General features: G+C 38.8%; 2 pseudogenes; one reads left to right on the top strand and one right to left on the bottom strand.

Annotated features, from left to right (window-relative positions):
* Positions 1 to 21,951, bottom strand: part of LOC123948505 — a 372,440-nt pseudogene that overhangs the window by 274,890 nt on the left and 75,599 nt on the right.
* On the top strand, positions 11,803 to 12,731 carry LOC123948497 (annotated as a pseudogene).

A 21,951-nucleotide genomic window follows, 5' to 3' on the forward strand; every position in this document is an offset into this window, starting at 1 on the left:
AACTTCAGATCCTCTGAGAGATACCCAAAGGGGAGCAGAATATGATAAGACCATGTTATAAATGGGAGGTAGTAGCAGCAAGGGGGGACCAAAGAAAGCATGTTTGAGGTACACACAACAAAGACCAGGGGGTCAGGAAGATTTTCTAGATGAAAACATCAAAAATGGGCACAAAGGAATAAAGGGAATTATGAGAGTAAATAGGCATGTGTTAGGATGAGAATATTCCCTTTGTTGCATAACAAAGACCAAGGTGAAATATAGTATGCAGAAAACACAATCATTTCAATATGCTTGTGGCTATTGGCTCATATATTCATTCAATAATTTATCATTGAGCTTCTTCTGTGTGTCGGTTTATAAGCTGGACACTGAGCTCCTAAAAGTCTAGTTAGTAAGAGATGAAACTAGAAAATCAGTGACAGGGACAATCAAGAGTCTTGTATTTGTGATTGAGCTGAATGCCAGGTACCATGGGGAACATATTGGAAGGGTCTTCATACCTTTTCATGGCCTGGAGCTCATTTCTCTTGGCAATGAATAATACTCCACTGTCTGATGTTGCAGTTTATCTATCCTCACCTACTGAAGGACGTCTTTGCTCCTTGCAGTTGTATGGACAATTTTGAATTAAGATGCTGATAAACATGTGTGTGCAGGGTTTTTGTTGACATAAGTTTTTAACTCCTTTGAGTAAATGCCAAGGAGTGGGATTGTTAAATTCTTTAAGTTCTGTAAAAAATGACAAAATGTCTTCTTCCCAATTTGTGGCACCATTTTGCTTTCCCATCAACAATAAATGAGAGTTCTTGTTCCATATCCTCACCAGCATCTGTTGGTGATGATGTCCCATATTTTTGCCATCCTGATGGATGTATTGTTAAAAAACCTCCTTTGAGTCATTTGCTTATCCAAAATGTGCAGATTAAGTAATTCAAGAAGGCCCGTGGACTTGAAGCCAATTGGTATAAACCTCACAATCAAAATATGACAGGTTCAGAATCGATGGCATGCATGTTTGAACTGACATAAAGATATGGAAGCCCATCTATCACTGTGAACTCTAAGATCGAAAAAGTGTGCTCTGGTCAACTTATGATGAATTCTACATACAACAAATGCTTATATAAAGTTACATGATTCCAAGGACACTGGGTCATTTCCCACAGTTACGGGAGTGTGAGCAATGAAATCAGAATTGTCTTTTAGAATACTGTTTCCTTTGTTCTTCACATCCAAGGACTCACATTTCACAAGTAAACCCATTACCGTTCAGAGAAACATGTGAATGCCAGTTTTCTGGGTGGGAAGGAGTGACATAACAGACACGTGTTCCCACATGATAAGGTAGCAAAGATGGGAAAGAGAGAATCATCTCTGAAGAGACTGGACAGCTATTAAGGGAAGAAGGAGTAGAGGGGATGAGCTTTAAAATGTTGGGTAAGGGGACCTGGGTGACTCAGTCATTAAGGGTTTGCCTTTGGCTCAAGTCATGATCCCAGGGTCCTGGGATCAAGCCCTGCATTGGGCTCCCTGCTTGGCAGGAAGCCTGCTTCTTCCTCTCCTGCTTCCCCTGCTTGTGTTCTCTCTCTTGCTGTTTCTCTTTCTGACAAATATATACATAAAATCTTTTAAAAAATAAATAAAATAAAAATGGAGGGTAAACAGCTCAGGTGAGCAGAAATCAATACATTTACTATGAAAACTTTCATTTCTCGGTACAGAAAGGAACTAAGGATCCAAGTTTTATGCACATTGACAGCTACCGTTGGGAATTAATGAATCTGCAGAGCTTTGTTCAGAGATCTAGGGAATCTCAAGGACACCTCAATTTTTCCTTCATCCATTTATGATACCACATGACATAACCAGGAGAGAAATAGACTTTTTAAAAAACAAATACTTTTAAAAGATGATACTATCTTCTTCCTTTACCATACTGTTTTAGAGGTTTATCACATTGTATTATTAGTAGTATGTTCCCCTTAAAAAGAATAGTATCCCACTGTATGTGTCTACCACATTTGTATACTTATTCACTAGCTGATGGACATTTGAATTGTGTCCATGTAAGGACCATAGTGAATTATGCTGCTGTGAACACTAATGTAGAAAAGTTAGGGTGGACATAAATTATCATTTCTCTTGGGTTGATACCTAAGAGTGGATTTGCTGATTTATAAGATAAGTGTGTGCTAGCATTTTCAGAAACTGACAAAGATATTTCAAAAATGGTGGTGCTCTATGACATTTCCATAAGTAATGTATGAGTGTTCCCATTTCTCCACAAACTCAACAACACCAGGCATTTCAGTCATTTTTTTAAAATATATTTAGCATTTATTTAGTATTTATTTATTTATAGGGAATATTGCTAGAATTGTTACAGTGAGGGTTTGTTTTTCAAGTTTTTATGTAAATTCCAATTAGTTAACATACAGTGTAATATTAGTTTCAGGTGTAGAATTTAATAATCCAACACCGCTATTCAACACCTCCTGCTCTGGCTAATCTCAAGTGTAGTAATAATGAGGTGGTAACAAATGTTCTATTGATGTAATAATGTATTTTGTGTTTGAACACAAGCTAAGGATTTACCCTAAGCATTGGCATATTTTTTTGATAAATAGTGTTTGTATTAACTTTATTTTTAATTATTCTCTAATTTCTACTTCGATTTCCTTTCACATTTTATTTAAAATGTTTCTAAATTAGCATATATTTGCAATTGAAAGTTACCCTCTTATTATGGTTTCATACCTTATCTGCATTGTCATTAGATACATTGCTCTGAATGACTCAGATATTTTGACACTTGTTGAGAATATACATGTGACATTAAATAAGATGATTTTTTTAAATAACTCATACTCAAGAGCTGATGAATGTAGTTTTTTTTTTTTTTTTTTTTTTTTTTTTTTTTCTTTTTTTTTTTTTTTTTTTTTTTTTTCTCATTTTATTTATTTTTTCAGCGTAACAGTATTCATTCTTTTTGCACAACACCCAGTGCTCCATGCAAAACGTGCCCTCCCCATTACCCACCACCTGTTCCCCCAACCTCCCACCCCTGACCCTTCAAAACCCTCAGGTTGCCCCAACCTCCCACCCCTGACCCTTCAAAACCCTCAGGTTGTTTTTCAGAGTCCATAGTCTCTTATGGTTCGCTTCCCCTCCCCAATGTCCATAGCCCGCTCCCCCTCCCCCAATCCCACCTCCACGCAGCAACCCCCAGTTTGTTTTGTGAGATTAAGAGTCATTTATGGTTTGTCTCCCTCCCAATCCCATCTTGTAGTTTTTTTTTAAGATTTTATTTATTTATTTGACAGAGAGAGATCACAAGTAGGCAGAGAGGCAGGCAGAGAGAGTGAGAGGGAAGCAGGCTCCCTGCCGAGCAGAGAGCCCGATGCGGGGCTCGATCCCAGGACCCTGAGATCATGACCTGAGCCGAAGGCAGCGGCTTAAAACACTGAGCCACCCAGGCGCCCCGAATGTAGTGTTTTTATATATCCATTTATATATATGATATATATTATATAAATATATGCCACTTCCTGGTGGTGCAGGAGAGAAGATGAGGCACAAACAAGTCAGCTGCAAGAGAAAGGGAGCAGGGGACAACAGTAGAATAGACTCTTGCCCCGAACAACTCCCCAGTCCCGTTTTTTGTTAGATATAGACAGTAATCAACAGAAGAGCCGAAGAAGGCTAAACATTAATCATATGTTTTGTAGATGAACCAGAAGGAAGGCAAAATATGTCTGGGCAAGCAGTATAAAGTTTATAGCTGTGTAAGCACATTCAAAGGACTTATATAATTAGCCACAGGTGCTCTCAGGGTGGGTGGGGGAGATAACAGAAAAATGAAGCAGGCAGCACTCCACCCTGAGCAAGCCAGGCATCCCCAGCTGCTAGGCTTCAAGGCCCTATATCCTCCTCTCCCCAGAGGACTATTGCCAGTAGGTGTGTGTGTGTGTGTGTGTGTTTTAAGATTTTATTCATTTATTTGACAGAGATCACAAGTCAGCAGAGAGGCAGGCAGAGAGGAGGAAGCAGGCTCCATGCTGAGCAGAGAGCCCTATGTGAGGCTCAATCCCAGGACCCTGGGATCTTGACCTGAGCTGAAGGCAGAGACTTTAAACCACTGAGACACTCAGGCGACTGTATGTGTTTTTTCTTGAAGCTATATCTAAACATGCTTGGTAACTAGCAAAATTTCCCATGGGGGTTATATTTTAAGTAATACATTGTTCTGAGGGACAGTTACTCTCTAACTAGCAAAATTTCCCATGGGTGTTATATTTTAACTAATACGTTGTTCTGAGGGACAGTTACTCTCTCTCTCTATATATATATATATATACACACACACACACACACATGCATACATATACATATATATGATATAATATATATAATGATATAATAACAAAATTACATATGTATATGTGTGTGTGTGTGTGTGTGTGTGTGTGTGTGTGTGTGTGTGTGTGTGTGTATTCTGGCCACTTCCAACACTACTGCATTTTGGGTGCCTGGGTGGCTCAGTTGGTTGCTTAAGTGTCCGCTTTCAGCTCAGGTTCTCAGGGTCCTGGGATCCACCCTGCCCTAGGTCTCCCTACTCTGCAGGAAGCCTGCTTCTGCCTTTTCCTCTACCTGCCACTTCCCTTCTTGTACCCTCTTCCTCTCTCCTTCAAATAAGTAAATAAAATAAATCTTTTAAAAATAGAATTAAATAAAAAACAAATACAACTGCATTTTGACTATTCTATCTTTTTCATGCTTTCAGACATATCTTGAAAGAAGTTGCTGTGGCTGATATCAAAGAGGTTACTGCCTATGTTCTCTTCTAGGATTCTGATGGATTCCTGTCTCACATTGAGGTATTTTATCCATTTTGAGTTTATCTTTGTATATGGTGTAAGAGAATAGTCGAGTTTCATTCTTCTACATATAACTGTCCAATTTTCCCGGCACCATTTATTGAAGAGACTGTCTTTTTTCCCCTGTATATTTTTTCCTATTTTGTCAAAAATTATTTGACCATAGAGTTGAGGGTCCATATCTGGGCTCTCCACTCTATTCCACTGGTCTATGTGTCTGTTTTTACGCCAGTACCATGCTGTCTTGGTGATCACAGCTTTGTAGTAAAGCTTGAAATCAGGCAATGTGATGCTGCCAGTTTTGTTTTTCTTTTTCAACATTTCCTTAGCAATTTGGAGTCTCTTCTGATTCCATACAAATTTTAGGATTATTTGCTCCAGCTCTATGAAAAAAGAACCGCATATTACTCTCAATTGATGCAGAAAAAGCATTTGACAAAATCCAGCATCCGTTTCTGATTAAAACACTTCAAAGTATAGGGATAGAAGGAACATTACTGAACTTCATAAAATCTATCTATGAAAAACCCAGAGCAAATATCATCCTCAATGGGAAAAAGCTCACAGCCTTCCCGTTGAGATCAGGAACACGACAAGGATACCCACTCTCACCACTCTTGTTCACCATGGTATTAGAAGTCCAAGCAACAGCAATCAGAAAACAAAGAGAAATAAATGGTGTCCAAATTGGCAAAGAAGAAGTCAAGCTCTCTCTCTTCACAGATGACATGATACGATAGTCATGATGACATGATGACATGATATGGAAAACCCCAAAGACTCCACCCCCAAACTACTAGATCTCATACAGCAATTCAGTAATGTGGCAGGGTACAAAATCAATGGACAGAAATCAGTTGCTTTCGTATACACTAACAATGAAAACGCAGAAAGGAAAATTAGAGAATCAATTCCATTTGCTATAGCACCAAGAACCATAAGATAACTGGGAATAAACCTAACAAAAGAGGTAAAGAATCTGTACTCAAGGAACTACAGAACACTCAGGAAAGAAATTGAAGAAGACACAAAAAGATGGAAGACCATTCCATGCTCTTGGATCAGAAGAATAAACATTGTTAAAATGTCTATACTGCCTAGAGCAATCTATACTTTTAATGTCATTCTGAAACTGCCATATTTAAAACAAGTTTCCTCCCACACGTTCAAACTTTCCCTTATTATAACAGAATGTAGAGTGCTATAAACTTAACATGTTTGACTCAGAAGAAATTCTCTGTTTTAGGAATACAGATGATTTGAAAAACTAGAAGTTTTTGCTATTGTACATATTAAAGCATTTACTGGTCTTTTTAAAAAAGATTTCATTTATCTATTTGACACAAAGAAAGAGTGAGAGAAAGGGAGAATAAGCAGGGAAGCAGTAGAGGGAGAGGGAGAAGCAGGCTTTCATCAGAGGAGGGAGCCCATATGGAACTTGATCCTAGGACCCTGGTACCATGACCTGAGGCTAAGCCAGACACTTAACCAACTGAGCCACACAGGCACCTAAACTACTCTTCTTTAAATAGGAATATAGAGGACTACTTATATTGAAGAGTTGGGGAAACAATGAAATTCACTGCCTATTTGAAGATTGTTTATCTAACTCTACTGTTTTACTCAGAAATTAAAAAGACAGGATTTTGCTTATAGCAAATGTGCCATTGAAATTAAGGTATGCTAAAACTTCTTTAGAGTAATCAAACTCTCATATGATGCAAGAGAAGTTATATGCTTTAGAGTGAAATTATACGAAATAAATATTTAAAAAACCCACATAATTAACCTAGCACATGTGTGGTGGGACCCTTCCCAAACCAAGGTGACAACGGTAATTCACTAACCATAAGGTCCAAGTGGCTGTCTGGTTAGATTTGGGACTGCATCAGGAAGCATTTCATTCTCAGATACTCACTCTGCCAGTTTGTCTCTAGTACCAAAACCTGGAGTTAAATGCAGAGAGTTACAAACTCAGAATTCAAATAAATCCAGATGAATTTTCTGGAAATATTTTCAAATGTCTTAATCTTTCTACAGTTTATAAGGGACGTGCCTTCCAGTATTCACCAAGACTCAGTGGTGCAAGAAGTGGATCTTCATCCCTCAGGGAAGCAGCCTGACAATTTTGAAAGCCAATTTTGCTGCCTAATGATAGCTCAGAAGAAAAATAAGCAACATGGGTTTTTATATTCTTGCAAAAGCTAATATAAGTATATACGTCCTAGGAATCATTCCTTTATTTTATGCCTATTCCTGAAAACAATTCGGTTCAGTGGAACAGAATACAAACTTATATGACCATGTGAAAATTAATAGGTTTTTGATTTTCTTTTTTTTTTCTAATTATAATCCCAAAGACATTTCTAGACTGGTCTTGGCCCAAGAGTTGCAAAATCATTGTCACATTAATGTGCTTGGTGCTCTGGGGTATAAACTTTTTGCAGTTGCCTCTATGGGACAAAATTGGTCCCTTTTCCCTGGAGGCCTCAAAAGGCTATAGAGTGTGACTGCCCTGTGCTCCAGCTTTCTGAAGAATAGGAGGGAACTTGTAGCCTATAATAGCATCAGGTTAGTGCAGGAAAAGCTGAGATGAAGCAGGACAAGGAGCCAAAGATGACAAGTTTCAGTGCTTTTTTAGGAAATTGTCGACATCTTTGGTGTGCAGGGTAGGTAGATAAATGAAATCAATGATTTCTGATATTTTATTTGTTTGATGTTATTACTGATGAATGAGATGATGGAAACAGTAGACCAACAAATAAAGAGAAAGAAAGATATAAACAGCTCTTCTCCAAAATTTGGGAGAGAGGAAATGCACAAATAATGTGGAAACATCAGAGGAAAGAAGCCAAGTACAGCAAGGCCTTTAATGTGTTTCCCATCCGGTTCCTTCTCTGCTCTCTGACTAGTCACAGGTGGTTTAGACTCAGTGTCATCTGCCTGCACCAAAGCCAGTCAGTCTTTCTCTTCCACATGCCAACCCATGCAGGTGATGGTTTTGCATGCAAGAAGGGTCAAGAAATAAAAATTTATAATATTGAATCTGTTTCAGATCAATCTACTTGGCCAAAGTATAACAAATATACACTGAGAGATTGTTGGTTGGATTACGCTCATTATATTACTTCTTGTTCATGATAATACTTATTTCAATGCACATATTATTAACTTTACTATGTAGATAAAAACACAGAAGGTTCTAAAGGTTGAAAAACTGTTCAAATAACCAGTAAGCAACTGGAGCAATAAAATGTTTTATTCTAGTTTCCTGCTTCCTTTGGGGCTGAGGAAATGAGAGATTCTAGCACTTCTAACACTTCATCTTAAAGGACATGATAACCGAGTGATTTAGAGCTTGTCTATACCAGCGTTCTGTCCAGTGTTAACCAAGCTATGCTCCAGAGCTAGCCTGCACAGATCCACATCAGGAGACAGCTGGTCATATCTCTAACCTTCTCCTGTGCACGCACGTGGAAAACACTTAGAGAGGGATAGCAGTTAATTCACATCTTCAACTGTTTAGCTCATCCCTCTTTGCTGCATAATTGTAATTTTGGTGAAGTGAAAATCATCATGCGTTATGAGCACTTTTTTTAAAAAATTTATTTATTTATTTTCAGCATAACAGTACTCATTGTTTTTGCACCACACCCAGTGCTCCATGCAATACATGCCCTCTCTATCACCCTCCACCTGGTTCCCCAATATCCCAACCCCCACAACTTCAAAATTCACAGGTTGTTTTTCAAAGTCCATAGTCTCTCATGGTTCATCTCCCCTTCCAATTTCCCACAACTCCCTTCTCCTCTCCCTCTCCCCATGTCCTCCATGTTCTTTGTTATGCTCCACAAGTAAGTGAGACCATATGATACTTGACTCTCTCTGCTTGACTTATTTCGCTCAGTATAATCTCTTCTAGTCCCGTCCATGTTGCTACAAAAGTTGGGTATTCATCCTTTCTGATGGAGGCATAAAACTCCATCGTGTATATTGACCACATCTTCTTTATCCATTCGTCTGTTGAAGGGCATCTTGGTTCTTTCCACAGTTTGGCGACCGTGACCATTGTTGCTATAAACATTGGGGTACAGATGGCTCTTCTTTTCACTACATCTGTATCTTTGGAGTAAATACCCAGTAGTGCAATTGCAGGGTCATAGGGAAGCTCTATTTTTAATTTCTTCAGGAATCTCCACACTGTTCTCCAAAGTGGCTGCACCAACTTGCATTCCCACCAACAGTGTAAGAGGGTTCCCCTTTCTCCACAACCTCTCCAACACACGTTGTTTCCCGTCTTGCTAATTTTGGTCATTCTAACTGGTGTAAGGTGATATCTATGAGCACTTTTTAAAGATATACTTATTTATTTTAGAAGGGGAGAGATATAATGAGCATGGTAGAAGGGCAGAAGGAGAGAGAGAGAAATTCTCTAACAGACTGCACCCTGAGTGCTGAGTCCAGCAAGGGTGCTCTCTCTCAGGACCCTGAGGTCACCACCTGAGCCCAAACCTGGAATCCAATGCTCAACCAACTTCTTCACCACTAAAGCGCCCCTATGTGGGCCACCTTTGTTCCACATGTTTGGAAAATTTTTCTTGTAGTCCAAGGCCATGAAAATCTTTCCCTATGTTTACACCAACTTTTTTTAATTTTTACATTCCACAAATAGCTCTAAATCCATTTTAAATTAATCTGTACAGGTATGATATACAGATAAAAGTTCTTTCTGTTTTGTTTTGTTTTGTTTTGTGCAGTAAAGATGCCCAGTATTTCTACCCTCATTGTTTGCAAAAACTATTTTTCACCTCTCAATTGATTCCATGCTTTTGCTGAGAGTAGTCAACCATATAAGTGTGGGTCTACTACTGGGCTCTCTAGTCTGCTTTGTTGGTCTTCTCAGGTATCTTTATGAAAATACCACATCATTTTGAACACAACAGTTCTGTAACATCGCTGGAAATCAAATCATGTAAGTTCTTCAAATTCTTTCTCTTTTAATGTTGTGAGACCTAATTTAGGTCCCTCGTGTTTCCATATGAGTTTTAAAGCTGTTTGGAAGTTTTGAGTATGTTCCTCTAATGTGCTTGAGAAAATGGGAATCTGGAAATGCCTTTGGGGAGAAATCACCTCTTAATAATGTTGACACATCTGTCACAAACAGTATTTCTTCTATATAGTAAGGTTTTTATATTCTCTTAACAAGTGTTTTGCTTTCAGAATACATTTTCCTTTTATCTCGCTACATTTATTCTTGTTTAAGTTATTTTTTAAAGATTCTATTTATTTATTTGACAGACAGAGATCACAAGGCAGAGAGGCAGGCAGAGAGAGAAGTGGAAGCAGGCTCCCTGCTAAGCAAAAAGCCCGATATGGGGCTGAATTCCAGGACCCTGGGATCATGACCCACGCCAAAGGCAGGGACTTTTACCCACTGAGCCACCCAGGCACCCCTATTAATATTTTTATTAACATAATTTACTATTAGCCCCAGGAGTACAGGTCTGTGAATGTCAGGCATACATTTCACAGCACTCACCATAGCACATATGCTCCCCAATATCCATAACCCAACCACCCTCTCCATAAGCTACATTTATTCTTAATTATTTTATAATTTTAAGACATTACAAGTGGATTTTTAAAATCCAATGTCTATTTATTAGTTACTAGTACAAACTATGAAATTGAACTGTGTATACATTGATGTTTTGTCTTGAAATTACGCTAAACTCACATTACAAAGTAGGAGAGCTAAAACTGTCTGGACTCACAGTCAAATGATTACCTGTACAAAAGTTCTAAGTGCCTGTGTATGTATCTGCTAATGTAATAGTGTTATATACACTTGCCTCCAAAGTAGTAATAAAGCAATTATAATTATTATGGTTATGTAAAAAAGAGATTACTAGTTCAGTATTGTTAATTATAACAATATATAACATGGTTAAGAACTTCAAGGAAAATCATTAACTATTATAACCTGAAGGAATCTTGGTTCTGCCCTTAATTGACATCTTGATCTTGCCAGGATCTTTAACTTCTCTATCTTTCAATTGTATAATGTATAAAATAAGTATGAAAACAATAGCAGGAATTACCTTACAGTTTTGTGGTGGAGATTAAATCAACAAATGTCAACAAACATATTCTGAGTCACTAAATATTCAATTTAATAAATATAGCCATTGTTATTATTAACATTAACCTAAGTCTGTCACTGTTTTCTCATCTCACAATGGATGGAATAATACCAGCCACAATGGACGCTATCAGTATTTAATGAGATCCTGTGTATAGAGCACTTTACAGATCCACAACCAAGGCCCTGTAAGTCTTCTGTTAGTATTAGAAAGAACATCCTAAATGGGGTTTCTTACTCCAGCTTCTGTCCCCTTCCTGAACCTCACCCCACTTCATCCAGACACATGTAGATCTTTATTAATATTATATTCTTTATTTCCCCTTCCTCATATTCTACTTCACTTTTCCATCGATAGTCTCAATTTCCGCCATTGTTTCCTGTTCCTAAGAAGAGGGAAAATTCCTTAACCGTGCATTCATAGCTTTTGCATCAGTAACTACCCTCCTTTTTCATACTCAGCTGCTATTATGTGTAGGATCCACTGCTTCATGTTAGGGTTAGTCACCGCAGATGATGACGTGTACATACATGTTCTCTTGCCTCTCTGTTTACAAAGTTCCCCATGGCCATACTCAACAGAAACTTCATTAAGGAGATAAATTTTAGTAAGCAGCAAAAACTTTTCTGTCTCAAAAAACTTCATGAGATTCCACAATTCAATAGAATCTAGGTAATTTTTATTAGCTAGATTAAGAAGCTTAATAAATTCAGTGTCACATTAACCAAACATTATTGTTTTTTCTTTTCAGGTAATGCAATTAATCCTAAAATGACATAATGGAGAAAAGGAACAATGTGACAGAGTTTGTTCTACTGGGGCTCACAGAGAATCCAAAGATGCAGAAAATCTTATTTGTTGTCTTTTTGGTCACCTACGTCATCTCTCTGGTGGGAAATGTGCTCACTGTGGTCACTATCACCGCCAGTCCATTATTGGGATCCCCCATGTACTTTTTCCTTGCCAATCTCTCCTTCATTGATGCCTGTTATTCTTCTGTTAATAAACCTAAACTGATTATAGATTCACTCCGTGAAAAGAAGACCACCACATTCAATGCATGTATAACCCAAGTCTTTGGGGAACATTTCATTGGAGGAGCTGATGTCATCCTACTCACTGTGATGGCCTATGATCGCTATGTGGTCATCTGCAAGCCATTACACTACACGATCATCATGAATCAGCAGGTTTGTGGCCTGCTAATGGGAGTGGTGTGGGTGGGAGGCTTTTTCATGCAGCCATACAGATCCTCTTTATCATCCCTTTACCCTTCTGTGGCCCTAATGTCATAGATCACTTTATGTGTGATCTGAACCCTTTGCTCAATCTTGCCTGCACTGATACCCACACTCTAGGGCTCTTTGTTGCTGCCAACAGTGGTTTCATCTGTCTGTTAAAATTTCTCCTCTTGATGGTCTCTTATGTGGTCATTCTGCGTTCCCTAAGGAACCACAGCTTGGAGGCAAGGCACAAAGCCCTCTCCACTTGTGTATCCCATATCACAGTGGTTGTCATATTCTTTGTGCCCTGTATATTTGTGTATATGAGACCTGCAGCTACTTTATCTATCGATAAAGGAGTTGCAGTGTTCTACACTACGATAACACCAATGTTAAACCCCTTAATCTATACCTTAAGAAATGATCAGATGAAAATTGCCATTAGGAAATTGTGTAGTAGAAAAGTTATTTCAAGTGAGAAATAAATATGTCTGATGCTCACCATTGATGCAATGGAAACAAAAGTCAAAAGGACATTTTGGATGAACTTAGTAAGGAATACTCACTGTATAAAGAAAATAGTAAGCTGCTGTGAATGACAGATTCTGCAATGAGCGGAACACGAAAGGTGGAAGAAAGAAAAAGCCTAGTCTCAGACACACACACACACACGCAAATGTTCACTATCTATAATTATACATTAGCCTTATATATCAAGGTTGATGCAACATGTTGCCTATAAAATTATGGTATTAAAGGACAGTAGGATTATAAATGCAAAGAGCCATTTAACCCCTGAGGGCTAACAGGCTCTCCAAATTATTCAAATTTCCTTGTAGCCTAAAGTGTCATTTTGTAATGCTCATGTCACCCATCTTAGGCTGCTAAATGTTCAGAAAAATATGAGGAACTAGGGTCTTGTCTTCAGAGAGTTTCAGATCTACTGAGACACGCAGAGGGGAACAGAAACTCATAAGACCATGTTATAAATGGGCAGGTGGTCACAGCCCAGGGGGCAATGAAAGCATCTTTGAGGGACACACAACAAAGACCAGGGGGTCAGGAAAATTTCCTACATGAAAACATATCAAATATGGGCACAAAAATTGAAGGGGAATCATAAGAGTGAATAAGCATATGGCCGCTGAGAAGATTCCTAGGAGAGGATGCATAACAGAAGCGAGGGGGTGATAAAGAAAAGTGTAATTGTTTCAGTGTGTTGTGGCTACTGGCTCATCTATTCATTCAGTAATTATTATTGAGCTTCTACTGTGTGTTGGAATATAAGCCAGACACTGAGCTCCTAAAAGTCAAGTTAGTAAGACATGAAACCAGAAAGTTAGTGACAGGCAATATCAAGAAGAGCCTCATATCTGTGATGGAGCTGAATGCCAAGTACCATGGGGAACATATTTGAAGGGTCTTCATACCTTTTCATGGCCTGTAGCTCATTTCTATTTTCAATGAGTAATACTCCTCTATGTGATGTTGTGGTTTATCTATCCTCACTTTCTGAAGAACGTCTTGGCTGCTTCCAGGTGTATGGAAAATTGTGAAAAAAGCTGCTGTTAAACATGTGTGCAAGTGTTTTTGTGGACATAAATTTTCAACTCCTTTGTGCAAAAAACTCAAGGAGTGGGATTGCTAATTGTTTTAGTTCTATAAAAACTGACAAATTGTCTTCCCAAATGACTGCACCCTTTTGCGTTCCCATCAGCAATAAATGAGAATTCTTGTTGTTCCACACCCACACTAGTATCTGTTGGTGATAGTGTCCCATATTTTGGCCTTTCTAATGGGTGAATGGTTAAAAATAAACTATGGGGATTTCATCAAGATCAAAAGCTTTTGCACAGCAAAGGAAACAGTTAACAAAACCAAAAGACAACTGACAGAATGGGAGAAGATATTTGCAAACGACATATCAGATAAAGGGCTAGTATCCAAAATCTATAAGGAACTTAGCAAACTCAACACCCAAAGAACAAACAATCCAATCAAGAAATGGGCAGAGGACATGAACAGACATTTCTGCAAAGAAGACATCCAGATGGCCAACAGACACATGAAAAAGTGCTCCACGTCACTCGGCATCAGGGAAATACAAATCAAAACCACAATGAGATATCACCTCACACCAGTCAGAATGGCTAAAATTAACAAGTCAGGAAATGACAGATGCTGGCGAGGATGTGGAGAAAGGGGAACCCTCCTCCACTGTTCGTGGGAATGCAAGCTGGTGCAACCACTCTGGAAAACAGCATGGAGGTTCCTCAAAATGTTGAAAATAGAACTACCCTATGACCCAGCAATTGCACTACTGGGTATTTACCCTAAAGATACAAACATAGTGATCCGAAGGGGCACGTGTACCCGAATGTTTATAGCAGCAATGTCTACAATAGCCAGACTATGGAAAGAACCTAGATGTCCATCAACAGATGAATGGATAAAGAAGATGTGGTATATATACACAATGGAATAATATGCAGCCATCAAAAGAAATGAAATCATGCCATTTGCGACGACGTGGATGGAACTAGACGTATCATGCTTAGTGAAATAAGTCAATCAGAGAAAGACAACTATCATATGATCTCCCTGATATGAGGACATGGAGAAGCAACATGGGGGGGTAGGGGGATAGGAGAAGAGTAAATGAAACAAGATGGGATTGGGAGGGAGACAAACCATAAATGACTCTTAATCTCACAAAACAAACTGGGGGTTGCTGGGGGGAGGTGCGATTGGGAGAGGGGGAGCGGGCTATGGACATTGGGGAGGGGAGGCGAACCATAAGAGACTATGGACTCTGAAAAACAACCTGAGGGTTTTGAAGGGTCAGGGGTGGGAGGTTGGGGCAACCTGAGGGTTTTGAAGGGTCAGGGGTGGGAGGTTAGGGGAACAGGTGGTGGGTAATGGGGAGGGCACGTTTTGCATGGAGCACTGGGTGTTGTGCAAAAAGAATGAATACTGTTACACTGAAAAAATAAATAAAATGAAAAAAAAAACTAAAACAAAAATGAAAACAAAAACAAAAAAAAAGCAAAACACCTCCTTTGAGTCATTTTCTTATCCAAAATGTGCAGATTAATTAATTAAAGAAGGTTCATGGACTTGAAGTCAATTGGTCCAAACCTCACAATTAAAATATGACAGGTTCAGAATCTATGCCATGTTTGACCTGACATAAAGATGGTGAGTCCCATCCATCACTTTGAATTTTAAGGTCAAAAAAGAGTGCTCTGGTCAACTTATGTTGAACTCTACATACAAAAAGTTCTTACACAAAGTCTGATTATTCCAAGGACATGGGGTCATTACCCACAGTTTCTGAGGTGTGAGCAATGGAGTCAGAATTGTCTGTTGGAATATTTTTCCTTTGTTCCTTAGACCTGAGCACTCACATTTTACAAGTTGACCCTGACAGCTCAGAGAAACATGTGAATGCCAGTTTTGTGGGTGGGAAGTAGTGACATAACAGACATGTGTTCCCACATGAAGAGATAGCAAACATGGAAAACAGAGAATCATCCCTGAAGAGTCTGGGCATCTACTAAGAGAAGAAGAACTAGAAAGAATAAGTTTAAAAATGGGGTATATTTATAAATGTTAGATCTTCTTGATGGATAGACCCTTTAAGAATTGATGTAGTGTCCTTCTATATCTCTGACTATAGTCTTTAGTTTAAAATCTAATTTATCTGTTCCAGATGCATTTCTTAGGTTCAAAATGGGTCTCTTGTAGACAACATATGGATGGGTCCTGTTATTTTATCCAATCTACAAATCTGTTCCATTTTATGGGTGCATTTAGGCCATTCAGGGATGGGGTGATTATTCAGAGATATGTTTTTATTGAAGTCGTGTTACCTGTGAAGTCTTTGTTTCTATAGATTGTCTCCATAAATTTCTGTTTAATGAAATTCTTGTGTTTATTTTTCCTCTTATCGAACCCCCCTTAATATTTCTTATGGTGCCGGCTTGATGGTCACATACTCTTTTAAACTGGGCCCGTCTTGCCCATGGATTTTGAATGTCAGTCTTGCTGAATAAAGTATTCTTGGCTGCTTGTTCTTCTCATTTAGTGTCCTGAATACATCTTGCTAGCGCTTTCTGGCTTGCCATGTTTCTGTGTACAGGTCTGATGTTATTCTTATGGGCTTTCCTCTGTATGTAAGGAATCTCTTCCTCCTAGCTGATTTCAAGAACTACTGTCTAAAATTATGATTCATCATTTTCACAATATGGTGTCTGGAGGTCTTTCTAGATTCTGTGATCTTGGGGGAAGACCTTTCTGCCTCAAGAAGATTACAATCAAACCACATTGATATACCACCTTTTGCCAGTTAGAATGGCCAAAATTAACAAAACAGTAAACAACGTGTGTTGGACAGGATGTGGAGAAGGAGGAACCCTCTTACATGGTGGGAATGCAAGTTGGTGTAGCCACTTTGGAGAACAGTGTGAAGATTCCTTATGAAATTAAAAATAGAGCTTCCCTATGACCCTAATTGCACTACTGGGTATTTACTCCAAAGATACAGATGTAGTGAAAAGAAGGGCGCTCTGAACCCCAATGTTCATAGCAACAATGGCCATGGTCACCAAACTGAAAAGTACCAAGACGCCCTTCAACAGATGAATGGATAAGGAAGATGTGGTCCCTATATACTATGGAGAATTATGCCTCCACCAGAAAAGATGAATACCCAACTTATGTATGAACATGGATGGGACCAGAAGAGATTATGCTGAGTGAAATAAGTCAAGCAGAGAGAGTCAATTATCATATGGTTTCGCTTACTTGTGGAACATAAGGAATAACACAGAGGACATGGGAAGATGGAGAGGAGAAGGGGGTGGGTAAAATTGGAGGGGGAGATGAACCATGAGAGACTGTGGTCTCTGAAAAACAATCTGAGGGTTTTTGAGGGGCGGGAGGTGGGAAGTTGGGTGAGCGGAAGTTGGTGATGGGTATTATGGAGGGCAGCTGTTGCATGGAGCACTAGGTGTGGTGCATAAAAAATGAATTTTGAACACTGAAATGAAATTTAAAAAATAAATAAAAATTTTTAAAAAAATAAAAATGGGGTATGAACCCAGCTGAGGTGAGTGGTAACAAGTACATTTACTATGAGATTGTCACTCCTGAGTACAGGACAGAACTGATGATCCAAGTTTTATGCACATTGACCACTACTGCTGGAACATAATGAACCCATAGAGCTTTGGTCAGAGATTGTGGAATCTCAAGGACAACTCAGTTTATCTCTTGATTCATTTGTGAAGCCACATACTTGACAATTTCCAAAAGAATATATTATATTTGTCTTTCACCATACTGTTTAGAGGTTTATCACATTGTATTATTGGCAATTTCTTCCTCTTTAGTAAGAATAGTGTGCCATTGTATGGCTCTACCATATTTTGTATACTTACTCTCGCCAATGGCATTGGAATTTTCTCCAGTTAATGGCCCTGGTGAATGATGAAATGTGATCATCCATGTTTAAGCTTCTTTTTTTTAAATATTTATTTTTATTTGTTTATTTACATCATAACAGTGTTCATTGTTTTGGCATCACACCCAGTGCTCCATGCAGTACGTGCCCTCCCTATTACCCACCACCTGGTTCCTCAACCTCCCACCCCCCCCACCCCCCTGCCGCCCCTTCATAACCCTCTGGTTGTTTTTCAGAGTCCATAGTCTCTCATGGTTCATCTCCCCTTCCAGTTTCCCTCAACTCCCTCTCCTCTCCATCTCCCCATGTCCTCCATGTTATTTGTTATGCTCCACAAGTAAGTGAGACCATATGATACTTGACTCTCTCTGCTTGACTTATTTCGCTCAGCATAATTTCTTCCAGTCCTGTCCATGTTGCTACAAAAGTTCGGTATTCGTCCTTTCTGATGGAGGCATAATACTCCATTGTGTATATGGACCACATCTTCCTTATCCATTCATCCATTGAAGGGCATCTTGTTTCTTTCCACATTTTGGCGAATGTAGCCATTGCTGCAATAAACATTGGGGTACAAATGGCCCTTCTTTTCACTACATCTGTATCTTTGGGGTAAATACCCAGCAGTGCAATTGCAGGGTCATAGGGAAGCTCTATTTTTAATTTCTTCAGGAATCTCCACACTGTTCTCCAAAGTGGCTGCACTAACTTGCATTCCCACCAACAGTGTAAGAGGTTTCCCCTTTCTCCACGTCCTCTCCAACACACGTTGTTTCCTGTCTTGCTAATTTTGGCCATTCTAACTGGTGTCAGGTGGTATCTCAATGTTGTTTTAATTTGAATCTCCCTGATGGCTAGTGATGATGAACATTTTTTCATGTGTCTGATAGCCATTTGTATGTCTTCATTGGAGAAGTGTCTGTTCATATCTTCTGCCCATTTTTTGATATGATTATCTGTTTTGTGTGTGTTGAGTTTGAGAAGTTCTTTATAGATCCTGGATATTAACCTTTTGTCTGTACTGTCATTTACAAATATCTTCTCCCATTCCGTGGGTTGCCTCTTTGTTTTGTTGACTGTTTCCTTTGCTGTGCAGAAGCTTTTGATCTTGATGAAGTCCCAAAAGTTCATTTTTGCTTTTGTTTCCTTTGCCTTTGGAAGCATATCTTGAAAGAAATTGCTGTGGCTGATATCGAAGAGGTTACTGCCTATGTTCTCCTCTAGGATTCTGATAGATTCCTGTCTCACATTGAGGTCTTTTATCCATTTCGAGTTTATCTTTGTGTAAGATAATCTTTGTGTAAGATAATTACACAAAGATAAGATATCTTTGTGTAAGAGAATGGTTGAGTTTCATTCCTCTACATGTAGCTGTCCAGTTTTCCCAGCACCATTTATTGAAGAGACTGTCTTTTTTCCATTGAATATTTTTTCCTGTTTTGTCGAAGATTATTTGACCATAGAGTTGAGGTTCCATATCTGGGCTCTCCACTCTGTTCCATTGGTCTATGTGTCTGTTTTTATGCCAGTACCACGCTGTCTTGGTGATCACAGCTTTGTAGTAAAGCTTGAAATCGGGTAACGTGATGCCGCCAGTTTTGTTTTTGTTTTTCAACATTTCCTTAGCAATTTGGGGTCTCTTCTGGCTCCATACAAATTTTAGGATTATTTGCTCCAGCTCTTTGAAAAATATCGGTGGAATTTTGATCGGAATGGCATTAAAAGTATAGATTGCTCTAGGCAGTATAGACATTTTAACAATGTTTATTCTTCCAATCCAAGAGCATGGAACAGTCTTCCATCTTTTTGTGGCTTCTTCAATTTCTTTCATGAGTGTTCTGTAGTTCCTCGAGTACAGGTCCTTTACTTCTTTGGTTAGGTTTATGCCCAGGTATCTTATGGTTCTTGGTGCTATAGTAAATGGAATCGATTCTCTAATTTCCCTTTCTGTATTTTCATTGTTGGTGTATAAGAAAGCCACTGATTTCTGTACATTGACTTTGTATCCTGCCACGTTACTGAATTGCTGTATGAGTCCTAGTAGTTTGGGGGTGGAGTCTTTGGGGTTTTCCATATAAAGAATCATGTCATCTGCGAAGAGAGAGAGTTTGACTTCTTCCTTGCCAATTTGGATACCTTTTATTTCTCTTTGTTGTCTGATTGCTGTTGCTAGAACTTCTAATACTATGTTGAACAAGAGTGGTGAGAGTGGGCATCCTTGTCGTCATGTTTAAGCTTCTTGAAGACACAGATTATCATTTCTCTTAGATTGATACCTAAGAGTGGAATTACTGACTTACATGTTGTGTATTTTTTTTTTAATTTCTTTTCAGCGTAACAGAATTCATTGTTTTTGTACCATACACAGTACTCCATGCATCACGTGCCCTCCTTAATACCCACCACCAGGCTAACCCGACCTCCCACTCCCCACCACTCCAAAACCCTCGGATTGTTTTTCAGAGTCCACAGTCTCTCATGGTTCATTTCCCCTTCCAATTTCCCTCAACTCCCTTCTCCTCTCCATCTCCCCATGTCCTCCATGTTATTTGTTATGCTCCACAAATAAGTGAAACCATATGATAATTGAGTCTCTCTGCTTGACTTATTTCACTCAGCATAATCTTTTCCAGTCTTCTCCATGTTGCTGCAAAAGTTGGGTATTCATTCTTTCTGATGGAGGCATAATACACCATCGTGTATATTGACCATATCTTCCTTATCCATTTGTCCGTTGAAGGGCATCATTTTTTTTCCCACAGTTTGGAGACCATTGCAATTGCTGCTATAAACATTGGGGTACAGATGGCTCTTCTTTTCACTACATCTGTATCTTTGGGGTAAAAACCTTGTAGTGCAATTGCAGGGTCATAGGGAAGCTCTATTTGTTATTTCTTAAGGAATCTCCACACTGTTCTCCAGAATGGCTGCACCAACTTGCATTCCCACCAACAGTAAGAGGGTTCCCCTTTCTTCATGTCCTCTCCAACAAACGTTGTTTCCTGTCTTGCTAATTTTGGCCATTCTAACTGGCGTCATGTGGTATCTCAATGTGGTTTTGATTTGAATCTCCCTGATGGCTAGTGATGATGAACATTTTTTCATGTGTCTGTAGCCATTTGTATGTCTTCATTGGTAAAGTGTATGTTCTTATCTTCTGTCCTTTTTTTGACATGATTTTGTTTTGTGTGTGTTGAGTTTGAGGAGTTCTTTATAGATCCTGGATATCAGCCCTTTGTTTGCAGTGTCATTTGCAAATATCTTCTGCCACTCCATGGGTTGCCTCTTTGTTTTGTTGAGTGTTTCCTTTGTTGTGCAGATGCTTTTGATCTTGATGAAGTCCCAAAATTTCATTTTTGCTTTTGTTTCCTTTGCCTTTGGAGACATATCTTGAAAGAAGTTGCTGTGGCTGATATTGAAGAGGTTACTGCCTATGTTCTCCTCTAGGATTCTGATGGATTCCTGTCTCACGTTGAAGTCTTTTAACCATTTTGAGTTTATCTTTGTGTATGGTGTAAGAGAATGGTCGAGTTTCATTCTTCTACATATAGCTGTCCAGTTTTCCCAGCACCATTTATTGAAGAGACTGTCTTTGTTGCACTGTATATTCTTTCCTGCTTTGTCGAAGATTATTTGACCATAGAGTTGAGGGTCCAAATCTGGGGTCTCTAGTCTGTTCCACTGGTCTATGTGTCTGTTTTTATGCCAGTTGTGTATTTTATTTTACTTTTTCAAAAGATTTTATTTATTTATTTGACAAATAGAGACAGAACAAGAGAGGGAACCCAAGCAGGGAGAGTGGGAGAGGGAGAAGCAGGCTTCCGGCAGAGCTGGGAGCCTTATGCGGGGTTCAATCCCAGAAATCAGACCTGAGCTGCAGCCAGACACTTAACCAACTGAGCCACCGATGAGCCCCATGTTAAGTGCATTTTGACATATGAAGAAATTGTCAAGTTTTTTCAAAGTGGTAGTGCTATGTTAAATTTCCACCAGCAATGTGTGACAGTTTCTGTTTCCCTACAATATCACCAAAAACTGGCATTGTCAATCTTTTAAAATTTAGCATAGAGTTGTTCAAAATATTCTCTTATGACTCATACTTTCTGTAGGGTCCATAAAAATAGTATTTGAATGTTTATAATTATATGTGTGTGTGTGTGTGTGTGTGTGTATACACATATATATAATACATACATGTAATACCATATAGAACAATATAATATATATACACTTCAATAACT

The sequence above is a fragment of the Meles meles genome, chromosome 8 (assembly GCF_922984935.1).
Source record: "Meles meles chromosome 8, mMelMel3.1 paternal haplotype, whole genome shotgun sequence".
Taxonomy (NCBI): Eukaryota; Metazoa; Chordata; class Mammalia; order Carnivora; family Mustelidae; genus Meles; species Meles meles.